General features: G+C 37.1%; 2 long non-coding RNA genes across 5 annotated transcripts in view; one reads left to right on the top strand and one right to left on the bottom strand.

The window, feature by feature from the left end:
* Positions 1–1,146, bottom strand: part of LOC109492101 — a 52,191-nt gene extending 51,045 nt beyond the window's left edge. Inside the window, exon 1 of one of the 2 annotated variants that reach the window (XR_002736013.2) lies at positions 998–1,146. This is a non-coding gene — a long non-coding RNA (uncharacterized LOC109492101). The remainder of the gene's footprint in view (positions 1–997) is intronic. The other variant, XR_002145845.3, reaches the window with a different exon arrangement.
* Positions 1–18,826, top strand: part of LOC109492102 — a 1,189,585-nt gene that overhangs the window by 1,096,254 nt on the left and 74,505 nt on the right. The gene's annotated exons all lie outside the window — the stretch shown is intronic.

The raw sequence follows: 18,826 nt of genomic DNA, 5'->3' as shown, positions 1-18,826 counted from the left end.
TGGCTTTGAAGTAGCAAATTGCCATGATTTGAGCTGGCCTATGGAGAAAGCCACATGGCGAGTAACTGAAGGCTACCTCTAGCCAAAAGCATCCAAGACACTAAAGGCCTTCAGTCTGGCAGCCTGAAAGAAGCTTAATGCTTACTACAATCATATGAGCTTGGAAGTAGATCCTGTCCCAGGTGAGCATCAGGTGTGACCATGTCAATGGACTTTGTCTTGATTGCCCCATGTGAGACTCTGAGGAAGACCAAGCTAAGCCATGCCCAGACTCCTGATCCAGAGAAAATATGAGATGATAAATATGAATTGTTTTCTTTCTTAACATTTATTTATTACTGAGAAACAGAGACAGAGCATGAGCATGGGAGGGGCAGAAAGAGAGGAGGAGACACAGAATCTGAAGTAGTTTCCAGACTCTGAGCTGTCAGCACAGAGCCCGACGCGGGGCTGGAACTCACAACCTGCGAGGTCATCACCTGAGCCAAAGTCAGACGTTTAACTGACTGAGCCACCCAGGCACCCCAATATGCATTGTTTTAATCTATATTTGTGGTAATATTGTTAAGCAGTACTACTATGTAACCAATCAATATATCTCTCAACAAAGTGATAAAAATTAACATCACTAATATTAGCACATTTTAACAATATTTATACCCTGTCTTGATTTCATGTGACATTTCCAACATCACCTATAAAGTGAATATTCTCGCCAAAAATATTTAACTCAAAACTCATCAAGTCCTGAGATGCCTGGGTGACTCAGTCAGTTGAGTGTCCAACTTCAGCTCAGGTCATGATTTCACGATTCGTGGGTTTGAGACCCATGTTGGGCTCTGTGCTAACAGTTCAGAGCCTTAAGCCTGCTTCAGATTCTGTGTCTCCTTCTCTCTCTCTCTCTCTCTCTCTCTCTGCCCCTCCCCCGCTTGTTCACACTTTCTCTCTCTCTCTCTCTCTGTCTCTCTCTCCCTCAAAAATAAATAAGTAAACTTACGAAAAAAGTCAAGTTCTTAGATCTAATTTCTGGATTGTAGAAAATACGGATGACAGAATGAGAAGGTTAAGTGAAACTGTGAGCAAACAGAAGAGTCTAGAATGTTGTACATTCTTTATGTCAGCAGACCTGGAAATGGAGGTGGGGAGGTGGCAGAAAGGTAATCTACATTATAGAAGCTGTTAGAGGCAAAGGGTTCAAAATAGAATGTGTAAACTTTCTTTTGCTCCTGGATCAATACAATAGAAATAAAAAATAAACTGTAGAAAACACTTGTTGACAATTGGAGAAATATAGACAGTAACTAGAGGTCAGATGATACTAGGAGATGCTTGGAAATCATCTTAGTTGTGACAACATTATTGTAATTACGTGATAAAATGTTCTTATATGAAGGAAAAAATCCTCCTGTGGGTCTCCTCCTATCATCAGTACTTCACTTTGGTCACCAAATATGGGGGTTTTCCCCACACACCAAGCAATTCTGCTACACGAGATGGGTGTCCCACAATTTAACTCCATTGTTACACTATCTACTGGGAACAAAGTCAACTCCCACAGGTTAAGGACTGAATCCTACAAAACTGTTTCCCTGCCCTCCACTTCAGATGCCAATTACAGATTCAGGTTGTTACCTGTTCTTCCGACTGGCTAGCTATAAATTACAGTTTCCTACAACCTCCCCCCGCCCCAAGTTTTGTTTAATTTGCTAGAGCAGCTCACAGAACTCAGGAAAATACCCTGTAACTTAGGAACAGCCATCTGGAAGGGATGCATGTGGCAAGGTATATGGGGAGGGGCATGGAGTTTCTGTGCCCTCTCTGGGCATGCAACCTTTTCAACATTTCTTCATGTTTACCAACACCACAGACTTTTGTTTAGGGCTTTTTGGAGTCTCTATTATATAGGCATGGTTGATTAAATCCCTGGCAGCTGGTGGTTAATCCTAGCTCCAATCCCTGTCCTCATGCTGGAGACTGGAGGGGGCCACTGAAAATTCCAACCCTCTAATCACCTGGGTGGCTTCCCTGGCAACCAGTCCACACCCTTAGGGGCTTCCTAGAAGTAACCTCATTAACATAAATTCAAGTTTTTTTAAAAGATCATAATGAAAAACTGGAACTATTTGAATGCAAAAGACCAAATAACAAAAGATTCTCACATCGTTCCTATCATTTAGGGAATTACAAAGGTTTTAGGAGCTGTGGGCCTGGAATAGTAGGGACAAAGACTCAATAGTATTTCTTATATGTCGTAATATTGCACCTTGTTATTAGAAATTGGAAGTTGGAAGGAGCCTAGGTGGCTCAGTCAGTTAAGCGTCTTGACTTTGGCTCAGGTCATGGTCTCACTGTCCATTAGTTTGAGTCCACATAGGGCTCTGTGGTGACAGTTCAGAGCCTGGAGCTGCTTCAGATTCTGTGTCTCCGTCTCTGCCCTTCCTCTGCTTGCACTCTGTCTCCTTCTCTCAAAAATAAATAAACATTAGAAATTGGAAGTTAGTAGGCTTGAAGTGTCATGATGATTGAACTTTTTTTTAAAGGTTCATCAAAGTATATGTGTGCATGTGTACGGAAAGATACACACACAGAATGTTAGCCATTGCTGAATATAGATGAGTACATGTTTTGCTATACTTTCAACTTTTCAGTAATTTGCTAGAGCAGCTCCCAGAACTCAGGAAAATAGAATGTAACTCAAGAACAGCTAAATGGAAGGGATGCATATGTATTAGAAATGCTTGAAACAAAAGTTTGGGAAAAACATAAATTGTGGTGTTTAAGCATGATGTCAGAAGACCAGTTTGGCACAGCATGCTGTTAACAAGAGGCACTCAGTGAAACTGTAAAAAAAAAAAAAAAAGGTCCAGTACAGCCAGAGGTTTGGACCTACTTCCTTCTTCTCTGTAACTTATTACCATGGATCAGTTCACAGACTTTGTCAAGTTATTTTATCTATCTAACTCTTCCAGAATAGTTTTTGTTTTTAATGCTTACCAACATTTTGACATATTGATTGTATGTAATTATCAGGGTCCATCTTGTCTTGAAGGGTGAAATACGTAACTCTGCTTTGTTAAAGTTCCCAAACTGCCATCAAATCTAGCAATAGCATTTATTTGACTTTGGGCATTTGTGTACAAGGAAACATAAATGGGGGGCTAAAACCACTTGTTTAGAGCATTTGTTTTGTGTAGGTAGGATCTTCTTATAACACACCTGGGGAGAATACCTGCCAATCTCTTCTGTTAAGTAGATTTATGGAAATTTGCAGAAAGCAAATGACTGTATTAATAAAATGTAAGAAATTCAGGTATGTTTGAAAATGGGGGTCTGGTGATCTAATGACACGGATGTGAGCATATAAAAATTTTAAAAGGTACTATGTGCTACTAACACATGGAGTTTATCATTCGCACCCATGAAATAAAAGTACATTTTCTTTTGTTTTCTGTCTGTACATCTTTCTCTTTCTGTCTCTCCTTTCCCTCCCTTCCTTTTCTCTTCTCTCCCTCCTTTCCTCCACAAACTGGCCTCAGGTTAACATTCTTATCTCAACTGTTGATGCCTTTTCCAGAGAAAGTGAAGAAAAGGGATATTTCTTTTGTTCTATTTTGTTTGGGAGAGGAAACCCGACCTTCTCAATTTATTAGTTGGGCTTTGCAGATTGAGAACTGATTATAAAAATCGTTTAAAACTGGGCCAATGTAAGTTTTATAAACAAAAAGAATATTTGTTAATGATAATAAATAACGATCAGATAGTTAAATGTAATGATTTTCTCAAAATTGGATTTTTTAAAGTGGACGTTCAAAAGTTGAGTGGCCCAGAAGGAGAATGTAAGTAATTATAAATTTTTGATTTTGGAACGGAAATTATTGAAGTAGGATTGTGCGACACGTCTTGGGATGGTGATACATCTATTTGGGAGAAAGGAAATAGGAATGGACTTCCTTTAATGGCTCTAAAAGAGAATTAATGTAGTATTAACTTGGCCGGATTCTAGCCCCAGAGTAGTAATAGTTTAGTTCTGTCACTACTTATTCTTCATTCCCCCCGCTGTGATACCCTCTGACTCTTACAAATGTAGGTGTTTCAGCTTTAAAGAGGTGCATGCCCGGGCAGGCAGGCAAGGCTGAGACACATTGATTAAAGTGCTTGGCATCTGTTAATAGAATTGCAGATGGGGACAGAAGTGTTTTGACTCAATTATGCCTCAACACCTAAGGAAGTGGCTTGTATTGATTCTCCCACCTGACACTTAAGGCTTCAGCAAATGGAAAAAAAAAAGCAAAGAAAAAGCAAAACAAATAGGACAATAACAATAACAAAAACAACAACAACAACAAAAACACACCTTTTTTCTCCACTGCTGGATTCTTTCATGATTATTGTTTATTGAAAGATTGCCTGCTATGTGTCAAACACTTTGTGTTTATTTTCATAATGGGCAATACTATTGTATATTACATATATAATATAATAGTAATATCATAGGTAATAGATTGCTAATAATATAGATACTATATTTCCCATTTGACAAATCGGAGAAATGGAAGAGATTACCAATGAATTAACTCAGTCTTTCAGCACAGCAAATTGTAGAGTATATATAAGAACATGCCCTAAGCCAAAGCTACCTGGCTACCTCAGGAGAATGCTTTTAACTCTATCTACCTCAGCTATGACACAGGGTTGGTTGTATAAACACTTCACAGGTGACAGATGACATGATTGCTCTGAAGTGTAATAATCATGACAAGAAGCAAATAAATACTGCGAATGAAACTTGGAGTAGAGTAGATAAATTAAGGGATTAGAGTAATCTCTTTGGAATTTGGTATTTTTCTTTGCAAGGCTCTGAAGGAATTCAAGTAAGTAACTAAATTTGTGAAATTATAGCATTTTAGAATTAAAAAGACATTGAGGAGACTAGTTTAGTGGCTCAAAACCTGGTAGAGTATGATGATTCTTTGTTACAGTCAACCCACCAACTCAATAGAAATTGCACTCTTGCTGTATAGTCCGGTCAAAGTGTAAAATAGGGGGAACTGACCTAATCTAAGAGGTCATGGAAGACTAGAAAGGGAAATGTCATTGAACTGACACCTCTAAGAATGTTGAGAGGCAACCAGTCAAAGGGAGAGTAAAGATTGGGAAGAGAATTCCAGGCAGATGAAGAGAAGGTCCCCATGATAAGAGTGAGTAAGGAATAGCCAAAACACAGAAAGTACCAAACAGCTAATGTACAGAGCTACCAATGTAAAATTGAAAAGCAATTGGAGCCTGAACACCCAGAGCCTGTGGACCAGGTAAAGAATTCAATGCTTAATCCTAAATGCAATGACAACCCTTCAAAATGTTATAAGTATGGATGGGACAGGTCTAATCTGCATTTCAAAATTATCACTCTAGTTAAGGTTAATGAGTGGATGGCAGGTGCACCTATGGGAACTGCAAAGAGGTAAAAATATACCAATCATACTGAGGAAAATAAGTGAAAATTTCAACAATTTTGAGATGTAATTTATACAAACTAAAACTCACCTATCTTGAATGCTGTGACAATGTAGCCACTACTATAATCAATTAATATACAATTTCCATCACTCCAGAATTTTCCTTATGATCTTTGTCAATCCATTTTTGTCACATTGGCTTTGTCACCTTCCTTTTATCAATGTTTTGTAGTTTTCAATGTTCAGATCTTTTACCTCTTGGTTAAATTTATTCCTAAATGATTTATTATTTTTCATGCTATCATAAATGGGATTGTTTTCTTGATTTCCTTTTTGGATAGATCATTGTTTATGTAAAGAAATGGAACCGATGTTCAAACATTTATTTTGTATCCTGCAACTTTACTGAATTTGTTTATTGCTTCTAACAGTTTGTGTGTGTGTGTGTGTGTGTGTGTGTGTGTGTAATCTTGAGGGTTTTCTGCATACAAGATTGTATCATGTGCAAACACAGATAATTTTACTTCTTCCTTTCCAATTTAGATGCCTTTTATTTCTCTTCTTGTCTACTTGCTCTTTCTTATACTTCAGTACTACGTTGAATATTGAATAGAAGTCATGAAAGTGGGCATCCTTGCCTTTTAGCAGATCTTAGAAGTTTTCAAATTTTTCCCCATTGATTATGATGTTAGCCCTGGGCTTTTCATAAGTGGCCTTTATGTGTTATCTGATTTATTTCCATATAATTGTTTATAATAGTTCGTTTTAATGTCTTTTTTTTCCTTTTAATATCTGAGGCATAACAATGCCTCATCATTCATTTCTGATTTTATTTATTTGAAGTTGTCTTTCTCTTTTTTTCATTTTTCAGCTAAAGGTTTCTTGATTTTATGTTTTTTCAAAAAAAAACAACTCTTAGTTTTTTTAAGAAAAAAAGTTTTCTCCATTTTTCTATTTTCTTTTTGATTATTTCTGTTCTGAACTTTTATTATTTCTTTTTTTTCTGCTAATTTTGGATCTAGTTTATTCTTTTTTTTTCTAGTTCCTTGAGGTTAACTCAAGATCTCTTTTCTCTTATAACATAGGTGTTTATTGTTATAAACTTCCCATTTAATACTGCTTTTGCAGCATCTCATAAATTTGGGTAAGTTATGTTTTGCTTTTATTTGTCTTGATATATTTTTTACTTATTTGTAAAAAAAATTAAGTTTACTTCTTTTGAAAGAGAGATCCGGTGGGGGAGGGGCACAGAGAGAGGGACAGAGGACCCAGAGTGAGGTCTGTGCTGAGAGCAGAGAGCGGATGCAGGGCTCAAACTCATGAATCACAAGATCATGACCTGAGCTAAAGTTGGACACTTAACCAACTGAGCCACCCAGGCTCCCCTGTCTTGATATATTTTTTAATTCCCTTTTAATATTGTATTTGACACAGTAGTTGTTAAAGACTATGTTATTCAGTTTCCAGGTATTTGCCCAACTCCATTTGTTGAAGAGACTGTCCTTCCCCTGTTGAGTATTTGTGGTACTTTGTTGATTATCAGTTGACAATACATGCATGGATTTGTTTCTGGGTTATTTGTTCCATTTGTCTATATGTCTGTCTTTATGCCAGTACAATACTGTTTTGACTGCAGCTTTGTCATATATTTTGAAGTCAGAAAATGTGATACCTGCAGCTTTACTCTTTCTCAGGAATCATTTGGCTATTCATTAATGGTATGTGTGGGTGTGTGGGTAGGTGTGTGGGTGTGTGGTTACCTATGAATTTTAGAATTGGTTTTTCCATTTCTGTAAAAAAAATAGTAATAACATGCCATTGGGATTTTGAAAGGCACTGCACTGAGTCTGTAAATGGTTTGGGGTAATATGGGTATTTTAACAATATTGTCTTCCAATCCATGAACACAGTATATCTTTCCATTTGTTTGTGTCTTGTTTATTTTTTCATCAGTGTTGTATAGTTTTCAATATAGTAGTCTTTTTCACCTCCTTAATTAAGTTTATTCCTAAATATTTTATTCTTTTTGGTGCTATTGTTGATAGGAAGGTTTTCCTAATTTCCTTTTAGAATCGTTTGTTGGTAATATATACAAATGCAACTCATTTTTGAACATAGATTTTATATCCTGCAACTTTAATGAATTTATTAGTTCTAATAATTTTTAACGGAGTCTTTAAAGCTTTCTATATATAACATCATATCATCTGCAAACAGCGAGGTTTTACTTATTTCTTTCCAATATGGATGGCTTTTAGTGCTGTTTCTAGTCTAATTGTATTTTTCTAATCTAACTGGAATTTCAAGTACTATGTTGAATAGATGTCAAAAGTGGGTGTCTTTGTCTTGCTCGTGAACTTAGAGGAAAATGTGGTAGTTTTCCACCATTGAGTATAATGTTTGCTGTGGGCTTGTCATATGTGGGCTTTATTATGTTTATTTTACATAGAAGGAGATATACTCCTTCTATACCTAGATTATTGCTTGTTGAGAGTTTTTATCATTAAAGGATATTCAATCTTGCCACATGATTTTTTTTGCAACTATTGAGGTAATCATATAATTTTTATCCTTCTTTCTGTTAATGCACTGTAGCACAATAATTGATTTTTGTATGTTGAGCCATCCTTGTATCCCAGGGGGTAAATCTGGCTTGATCATGATGTATGATCCTGCTAATTGCTGTTGGATTCAGTTTGTCAGTATTTTCTTGAGGATTTTGCATGTATGTGCATCAGGGATTTTGATCTGTAGTTTTCTTTATCTGGCTTAGTATCATAGTAATGCTTCCCTTATAAAATGAATTTGGAAGTGTTTCCTCTGCTTAAATTTTCTCAAAGATTGAAAGAGATTAATGTTGTTATTTTTTTCTTTGAATATTTGGTAGAATTAACCAGTGAACTCATTTGGTCCTGGGCTTCTCTAAGTTGAGAGGGTTTGATTACTGATTCAATCTCCATACTACTTATAGGTCTGTTCAGGCTTTATATTTCTTACTAGTTTAGTCTTGGTAGGTTGTGTATTTCTAGGAGTTTATAAATTGGCATTATCTAGTAAGCTTTAAATTATGTATAGCCTGGAGTTCCACACCAATACGTATAACTTACAAAAATGTTTGCCTGTTGGCAACAGGGGTTAAGTTCCAAAGTACTTAATTATCATCCTTTACAGTAGCCCCCAAATGGAAACAATCCAAATGTCCATCAGAAATAGTATGGACAAATTCATGTTTATACAACTGAATCCCAAGTAGCAACCAAAATGAATTAAACATAGCTCACATGGCAATGTGGATGAATTTCCCAAGCAATGCTCATCAAAAATTCAGACATGCAACAATTCCCACTGGCCATTTTTTAATATAAAGTCCAATGAGGAAGAACTAATCTATAGTCTTTAAGGATGCATATACAGGTGGTTTAACAATAAAAAAAAGCAAGACATCAATTACTTTAGATGTCTAGATAGTAGTTATAGCTGAATGGGTGACAAGGAGCTCTGACTGGATTGAGCTGAGAGAGAAGCTGCTGATGGAATGCTTTTGTTGGTTTCCTGACCTGAGTATTGGCTCTAAGTGCATTCCATGTATAAGAATATGGTTTGATGTAGATTTTCATGTTTTTCTGTGTGTATGTGATGTTTTATAGTTGCCATTTTAATTTCATATTAAAAAACAAATTAAAGGTAGGAAGGGCAGTTAGGAGGCTACTGCCCAATTCTCCAAGGGAGAGAAGATGGTACATTGAAGAAGAAAAGATGTAAAAAAAAGTTTAAGGGATCTCAAGAGGCATTTAGAGGGGGTTAGAGCTAGGGGAAGTAAATTAAATTCTTGTGTTTCACAGTCCAAGTAGCTAACACTATTGGGTCAGTTTTCATTCTTTTCTATATGGATACCAATTAGCCTAGCATCATTTATTAAAAAGAGTTTAAACTTCACATCAGTCCCATGTAGTAGGATTTATTACAGTCCTGATTTTATGGGTGAACAAACTGAGACAAAGAGTAGTTAAACACCTTTCAAAAGAGCAGCATAACATAATATAGCAACTTCTACTTTCATTTGAAACTAAGGACTATTCATTTATTGAATAGCAATGTTTTGAGGCATGAGGTAAGTGCCTTAAATGCGTATTCACGTTTATTTATTTTAAATGTTTATTGAGAGAGAGAGAGAGAATGCGAGCAGGAGGAGAGAAAGAGAGAGGGGAGAGAGAGGGAGAGGGAGAGAGAGGGAGAGGGAGAGGGGGAGAGAGAGAGAGAGAGAGAGAGAGAGAGAGAGAGAGAGAGAGAGAGAGAGAATTCCAAGTAGGCTCCATGCTGACAATTCAGAGTCCGACATGGGGCTCAATTTCACAATTTGTAAGATCATGACCTGAGCCGAAATCAAAAGTCAAATGCTTAACAGACTGAGCCACCCAGGTGCCCTTATATTCTCTGAGAAACCTGTGAAGCTAGTCCTACACTATGTCCATTTACACCAAAAGAAACTGTCTTAAAGAGATGAAAAGCAAAATAGTTGTAAGGGTGGAACCAGGTCTTAAGCAGAGATCTATTACTCTTTAAAATTTAGGCTCCAAATTATTAATGTGTACTGCTTTGGAAATAAGCTAAAAGTGATTCTAGATTTGAAATTATAATTTCTACTTTTCTATTATAAAGCATTCACAGGTTTTATTTGAGGATTTCAACATAAATAATCCTTGCTCCATATTTCTTCTAAATCACAGAGGAAAGAGGTTGAAAACAATCAAAAAGCCCCAAATTTGTACTATTTCTTTTTAGACATCACCTGTTCATACACTATCTGTAAATATAACAGTTAACACCATACTGTAGATAGTTAATATTAAATTTATCTAAATTCTTTTGATTCTGATTTTTCTCTTTGCTGAAAAATTCTCTTATCATGGCTCAAGATGCAAATTCAGATTTAGCAGTTACTGAGAGTTCACTGTATGCTTCAGCTACAAAATGTTAATATGCACAATTAGACTTTACTGTTTCCTATCTCCTATTTCATTGGTTTTATTCTATAACTCTGCTTCTCTGCCTGTTTTTCTCACAAAGTAAATACCTGGCATTCTGATAACTTGCCTATCGTAATTCTTTACCATTAAATACATTTTATTTCCCAAGTGATGTTTCTCCTTCTGGAACTTTGTGACCTTTGAGACCCTGCTGAGCTCATTATTATTGCCAGTAGCAGATACCCAGCCCTCATCAGAATGCTCTGATAGACACTTCCTTTTTTGCTTGACATCAGACATTTCACTTCCTGACATCTACAATTTTGTAAGAATTTCAGTGGCTGCTGCCAGCTGGCATTTCATCCCCACTGATAGCATCAATGCCAAACATGCAAGAACCCCTCTCTCTGTATCATTAATGCATTACTGTGTCTGTTAAATACATCTTTGTTGGCAATGTTTGATGAGCCAACTTAATTTCACATAATTACTTAGGCTACAATATTAGATTATTTTTCTGGCAATATTAAATTATTTTTCCAAGGTGTCCATTTATATACAATATTTGCATTGCATATGTCCCTTTAATTTATGTCTATTTTTTGCTTCTGCAAATGCTTATTGAGCACTATTGTGATATAGCATGAAAATTACAAAAATGTAATTATCAACAAGAATAACATAGTAGGTGCTGTAAAAACATTTGTTGAATGAATAAATTCATGAACAAATACAATAATGACATAGATATTGAATAATTGCATACCTTGTCAAGAGTTTGTTTGAACTTCTCATGGGAGAAATCCAGAAATCCATCAGTTTAGGGACATTGGTTACTGGCACTGATAAGGGAACGGGTATCACTTAGCTCTGGTTCTGGGCTAAGGAGCAAAGGGAATTATTATCTGAACCCCTGTTGAGAGTGAATTTCAATATCTAAGGCTGAAGAAGTGGAAAGAAAATAAGACAATGAGTTACTTGAAAAATCACCAAAATAGAACAGAAAAAAAAAAAGAGGAAAAAGTTCGGGAATTATCTCATAATGGCAAGGTGTGCAGAGAAGGTGTTGTAGCTGAGCTGGTAGAAGAATAATAACTGCTAATGTTGAAACTAGTTTAGAAGAAAGAAGCAAATTCCACAGGCCTTGTAGTTTCTCAGTATCCTTTATATGATGTATAGCTCTCTTTTTTTTTTTTTTTTTTTTGTGTTATTACAGAGAGAATGAGCCATTACCAAGATGGCTGAAGCTTTAAAGTTTAAAATGGGATTAGAATCAAATAAAGGCACACAAAGCATAGTTGATTAGTTCACAATAAGGTGGTAGACATTACTCATAGTTAAAACACTAGATGTCCATTCCCATCAATGATTCTTTCCAAAGAGAGCATGTGCATAGCAATCACTTCTGGACAATAGGGCCAACTGTGTGTGGGTTAATGAAAATGAAATATGGTATCCTCCCATTCTAGAATTTAATCAATAGTCATGGAGAATATATATTCATGATTTATGATACTTCCTCTGATTGCATTCACTTCTAAACCTGCACCCTCCCAACACTGTTGAATCAGTTCTCATAATGGTTTTCAATAACTCCCTATTTGCAAAATTCAAAAACATCATTTCAGTTGTCATTTGCTTTGGCCTCTCCACAGTCGTCGACACAACTGACCATTTCATTTTTCTTAAAACATTTGCTGTGTTTGGCTTCCAAGGCGCCAGTGATATTCATCATTCTTTTTGGCTTCTTAGTATCTGAATCCCCTTCTTCTGTCTGGAGAAGTCTCACTTTTTTGAGGTTGTGCCTTTCTTCCATTTTGGAAGCTGAAAATGCCAGTCAGCTCCCATGGCAGCAAGGAAGCAAAAGCATGCCCAATTCCTAAATTCTCACATATATCAGCCCTAGATTTTGAATCAGAATCAGTGATGCAAACCAGCGAAGAATACACAGAGTCAGTCTAGGTGACCAAGGACAGTAGGAGCAGCCTCTATGTGAAGGTTCCAGATGCAGTAATTGTAGATTTTCTAGTGGTGGAATCCAATGTCCTGTGCTGAGATTTTGTTGGTGCAAGCTGAGATGCCTGTGAAGGATTTCAATTAGGTCATCACTATAAGTGTGGTATAATTTCAACCGTTGTTCATTTTTTTCTCCCAAGGTATGCGCCGCATGTCACACAAGTTATCTTAATGGACTCCAGGTAAAAGAATGCCAAAGTATTATGGAACATTAAAGTGGCTGCTTCTGAAAATCTATACAAAGAGAGTGACATTTCTCCTCTTTTCTGTATTCTTCTACCCTCCTCTCTCTTTCATTACACATTTTAACAATTTTTTTGTTAAGAATTAGATGATAAATGAGAAATGGTCAAGTATGCCTTAGTAACTCATTAAAGAAAGGGTTAAGAATCTAGTTTGGGTTAAGTGCATTGAATCCTACAGTTAGAAAAAAATCTCCAAGTAAATTTAATTCCACCTCACATTTGGTGGTTAAGTCTCTTGTAATACCTCCAACACTCAGCAGTCCACCTTCTGTGCAAACACCTCAATTGTTATAATTAAAATCTTAGATCATGGAGTAAGCCTAAAAAACTACACCAACACCACACTTTTTCAGGAGAAGAAAACCAAGGCCAGGGGAGAATAAATGAGGACCCAATGGCTGCATATTCATTAGTGGTTGATCCCTGTCTTTGGGTTCACTGGTTTCTTCTCTGTACCTCTGTCCTTACTCTTGAGGCATCTATAGCTGACCCTGACTATTAGAACATTTTTCCTTATAATGAGCCCAAATTTATCTCTCTGAAACCTTCTTGGTCCATTGATTCCTAAACATGTAGAGACATAAAGAATGAGGTTAATCCCTCTTTGAGAAGACTGCTATTTACTTTGCTCAGAGTTTCTGATAAGTGTTCTCCAGGGTAAAGATTTCCCTAATTCCTACAAGTTGGTCCTCACATATTGGCATCCTCTGAGTCACCCTCACCATTCCTGGCAGACTTCTGAGCATACTCCAGTTTAATTTATAGGGTAGTAGCTAGAACTATGCATGCTATTTCTGTTGTACTTTCACCAGCTTACTATTTGTCTTATTCGTGCTCATGAGTAGTAAAACATCTGAGTCTGAAGTGACTCATAAAGTCTTGGAAGGAATCTTGATATGTTGGAGGTGGTTTGGTAAACATGGTGTTTGGAGAACTGTCTCAGATGGAGGATAGTGGAAGCAGACCTGTAAAATACCAGCTGCCTGAGGCATGCCAGAAATCCTCTTCTAACAACTTACAGACTTTAGGGGAAGTCATTTAAACCCTTTGGGTCTGTGTTTGAACATGTGTAAAATAAGCCCTATGACTTCAGTGATCGCTAAGAAGTCAGCAAACTTGGTGGAGTGGAAAGAGCAAGGAGGTTTGGTTCTGAGGATCACACCATTCATGTCTGAGCTCTATTATTCCCTAGCTGTGTGAATTTGGGCCAGGAGCTCATGTATCTGGCCTCAGTTTCTTCCTCTTTAAAATGAATGTGTGAATAGGGGAAACTGAAGAGAAGAAAGTTATTGGAATTTTATGGTGCTGAAGAATATATCTCAACCAGCAGACAAACAGAAAACATCTTCCTGTTACTATGCAATCCACATCCCTTACTCAGCTATGGTACTTTCAAAGTCAGAGCCACCACCTTGTGTAGAATAACTGAGGTCCTGATTTTATGAAAAGGTATCATTTATTTCACAGGTATTCTGCTCTTCCTTGGCTTAATTAGTCTTCCACTGGAACTGATGGAATTGTATATTATGTAGTATTTCAACAAGCTTAGGAAGAGATTCCCTTGAGCTGCTGTCATAAAGAGCCGGAAACCAAGACTTCTCAACATGACCTCTTCCAGTAATGAGCTGTTTCTAACTTTATCCACTTCACAGGCACTCAGACCATTAGCTGGTTTTGAAGAGCAGGTTGGGATACCAAAGACCATTATATGTGATTATTGATTTTTCTAAAAGCTGCATCTGGGGATTATCAACCAAGCAAGTAGGAAGCAGACAACACTGGATGTCTTTCTTTAGTTGAGCATCAAGATGACCCAGCTTGTAGCAGATTCAGTCAGCTGAAAGAGGGTGTTTTTGTATTTTTTTTAACAACTCAAAGCAACCTCCTCCCAACCAGCTCAAATTAGCTATAGCACAGGGGAATGGTCCATGTATTATTTACAAAAAAAAGCACATGCAACCCACTCATCTTTTTCTTCAGCTGTGACTTGTCATGCTCCTTCCTAGAAGAAGCAGAGGAGGAGCAGTTTCAATAATATTGTGTAGTAATATCCTCCAGGGATGGCCTTTGTTTTTTTATTTTTTATTTTTTATTTTTTTTTGCTTTGAGAAAATTGACCAGAGAGCTGAATCTTGAGCAAATATTGCCTTACTAACCTGTAGCTCCAAGAAGATCTTTCACAAGGCATTTGTTAGATGGCTGCTACAATTAAGTTTCTTTGAGCCAAAAATTAAAATTAGAAAAGAAATCTCTCATGGAGATTAAGGTATGGGACACATTCTAAAACACTGATTCTTCAGTAATCACAATTAATTCAAAATGAGAACTGATATTAATTCAGCGAAGACCATGTGCCTGTCACCATGCTGGATGCTAGGTATGTTACATGTTACAATACATCCAATCTCCATAACCCTGATCTCACAACCGAGCACTTTTTATTCCCACCTTAAAGATGATGAAATTAGATCAGAGAGGTTTGCTAGCATTTCAATAGGGCCTGGTGTTTTACAAATTACTTTAATACAAATGATTATCTACAATTCTTTTGCATAGTCTATAATGCAGGCTTAAATGGCCTCATTTTATAAATAAGCAAACAAACTAGGAGAAATTTGGCCTTGGATAGCAAGACTGTGCCTAGGCATCTGTGATGCAACAACTTCAATGGCCATTTGTTGAGAAAGTTATTTCCCAAAACTTTTCTAAGGACCTTACCTATCTGACTCTATTGACCTTTCAACCAGTTGTGCCAAAGAGATACTTTCATTTTATAGATGAGGCAAGATGAAATATTTTGTGTAATGTTATTCAACTAATATGTGGCAGAACTAGGATTCCAGTTCAGGTTAGCTGGACTCACTGTCTGTGGTCTTCCTCTAAAAATACCCTGTGCCCCATTGTAGGTAATGACGTACTCCTTGGCTCCAACCATGACTTAATCTTCTTGGAATTAATGACACATTCATGGTGGTGGTATAACACATTCTCATTCTTCTGAAGTATTAGAGCAGATAATAATATTATCTACTGCATAGGGCTGTTGTGAGGATCAAATGAAATAATATACCTAAAACGCTTAGAACAGAGGCTAGCAGATAGAATTATAGAATGCAGGCTAGCTATTGTTTTTGCCAGTGCTATTGTTGTTCTTTGCGTCTAAAGGAACATAGACTACGCTAAAAGTCTCATTTTCTAAAACCCTCCTTGAATCAGGTAAGGACTTCTTTGGGATCAAAACTCATTACATTCCTGTGGACAAATGCTAGAAATACAACCCACATCCTCCAACTTTCTTTCCTGGTATTCCCAGGTGGTCCAAACAGAGAAGTTCTCAAGGTGGCCTTGTTATCTGCAGCTCTTCTTTTTCACAGCTCCTTCCTGAGTGTCCAGTTGTCACAGTGACACTGACAAGCACTGACAGGCTTGTAGGCTTCCCTCAGGAGTCTCTCTGTAGCCAGCCTGGCCCCACCATTAGCAATCACCGTGTGAGTGCTGTGTGTTGGCTCTCGCCTGCTGGTTACAAGTCAGACAGGCCCTTGCCTCGCAGCCAGCATTCCCTGCAGTCTGCAAATTGACACAACAGAATAGAATACCTCTCTCTTGCCACAGCCTAATCAAGCCAAAGGCCCTAACTATCAAATTAGGATTCTTCAGGCCTTCAGCGGAAGAATTTATTTTTCTCTGCTCACTCTAGGGCATTAACCTGCTTGTCACATTCATCTGCATATGATATTTTCACTTAAGTGTCAGGAAGATTCTTTGGGAAGAGCTGAGTCAAACTGAAGGGAAAGAGGGTGAGTGTTTGGGATAGTAATAGTCAAGACAGAATGTCATTTACTCAGGGAGGTAGTAGGTTTTGCTCTTAAAATCGTGGAGAATCCTGTCTAAACTGGTCATCGTTGATGCCATCTAGAACTTGATGCATTGCAGGGGCGCCTGGGTGGCTCAACTGGTTAAGCACCTGACTCTTGGTTTCGGCTCACGTTGTGATCTCATGGTTTGTGAGTTCAAGCCCCGCTTTGGGCTCTGTGCTGACAGTGCAGAGCCTGCTTGGGATTCCTCTCTCCCCCCTGTCTCTGCCCCTACCCTGTATGCACACATGCTCTCTCCCTCTCAAAATAGATAAACTTAAAAAAAATTAGAACTTGATGCATTGTGACCTAGGTAATATGAAGTGCCAAATTATGTAGGTCTAAAGAGAAAATCTAGTATCTTCACTAGGGATAGTTGGAAAAGCTTTTTGTGACATCTCAGTCTATGCTATGCAATAGCATACACTTTTTACCTGCACATCACGTAGAAAAAGTTTGAAATTTAACATAAATTATGTGAAGTTGAATCCTCTTTCTAACTCCTATAAGATGGTAAACTTGGGTCAGATATTTTAGCCCCATAAGCCTTTGTAAAATATATATATCTCATATTAGCTTGAAGGGTTGTTTTGAGAATAAAAAAATGATGACGATGATGATTTCAAAGAAGTTAGAAAATGCTATATCCTCACATGATTGGCTCAAATAACCTCACTCATTACAGCCTTCTCTGATCCCACCTCATGTTGCCCCTTTTCCTTTATCCTGTTATTTATGATTTCTCTGTTTATGTAGTTCATGGAAATGATCACTATGTGAAACACTCTTGTTTTAGCTATGTGTTTGTTTTAGCTTGCTTATTGTTCTTTCCACTTGGCATCTCAGTTTTTCCTGGCATTCAGAGAGATGCCTGATAATGATCAGCAATAAAGAAAAATTGTGAATGACTAAATGATTGTATTAGTTTCTAATGGCTGCTGTAACAAATTACCACAGACTTGATGGTCTACAACAACACAAATGGATTCTACTAGAGTTCTGTAGGCCAGATGACCGAAATCCATATCACTAACCCCAAATCAAGTATAGGCAGGGCCATACTTAATCTGGGCTTTTAGGGAAAAAAAAATATTCTTTGTTCTTTTCATCCTCTTATGGTTGCTTGCCTTCTTTGCTTGCAGCCACATCATTCTAATCTCTGCCTCCATGGTCACATTGCTTTCTCCTACCCCTCTGTGCCAAATTCCCCCATATCTCCATGTACTGACGATACATGTGATTGCATTTTGGGCCCACGTGGATACTCCACAATAATTTCGCCACCTCAAAAACCTTACCATAATATATTTCGGCAAAGACCTTTTTAGTCATATAAAGCAGCACTTATAGGTTCCAATGAGTAAAGATGTAGATATCTTTTAGGGGAGGAGATCTTTTATTTTACCATATGACTATTTTTTATTAATTTTTTGACAACCCTTCATTTTATCCTTTCAACCCTTACCTTTGGACTTTGTGCTATCACTACTTATCATCTCTGCTCTTCCCTAACCCTCTTTCCCCCCTCTTTGTCTCTCTTTTCTTGTTTCTTAGCTTTCTCTCTTTCTTCATTTATTTCCCCTTCTTTCCTAAAGGAACCATTAAAATTTAAATAATCAGCTTAAGCCCTTGGTCTCAGTACTTTCCCACATGCAGTATAAAATGAAACAATACACAATATATCCCAGTCAAAGCCCTCACTAAATTTTGGGGCAGTTAGGTGGACTTTCTTTTATTTCTTTTGATTTTAGGGCTATGATTACCATTCAATTTACCTTTAAAGACCTCTTCTTAATAATATTCAGTGAATCCATAAGTAATTATCAAGGACAATCCGTGTTTTGGTAAAGAGGGCCAAAATAATTATGGCACTAATCTAAGATACCAATTGCTAGGTAATTATTGAGCTACCACCTGATAATTAACGTGTGTAACGTGTATGATCAACCAGCTAACATTTCAATTAGAACCTGATGTAGGTCGCTTAGTGTCCTTGAAAGCTAGAGCAAAATGCAAAAAGCCAACTACCCCAAAGAGTCTTTATTGATATTTAATTGATTAATCATATTAGACTTGACTCATAGGACTCCAGGTCATTTGGATGGCAGGTATCTCAGCTGATTTCAATTAATTAGCACCTTTTTAACCTTGATTGAACACAACACAGAGTAAAATATAATCAGCATTATAAGAAATATGCCAAAATCAAGACTATCTTTTGCATTTAGCATGCTGAAGCATTTTCTTCATATAGAATGGTGGCAAGGAACTCCTACGTAAAAATCTGA

This window comes from Felis catus, chromosome D1, assembly GCF_018350175.1.
Source record: "Felis catus isolate Fca126 chromosome D1, F.catus_Fca126_mat1.0, whole genome shotgun sequence".
Taxonomy (NCBI): Eukaryota; Metazoa; Chordata; class Mammalia; order Carnivora; family Felidae; genus Felis; species Felis catus.
The sequence above is the reverse complement of the archived record's forward strand: the minus strand, read 5'-3'. Positions and strand labels throughout refer to the sequence as shown.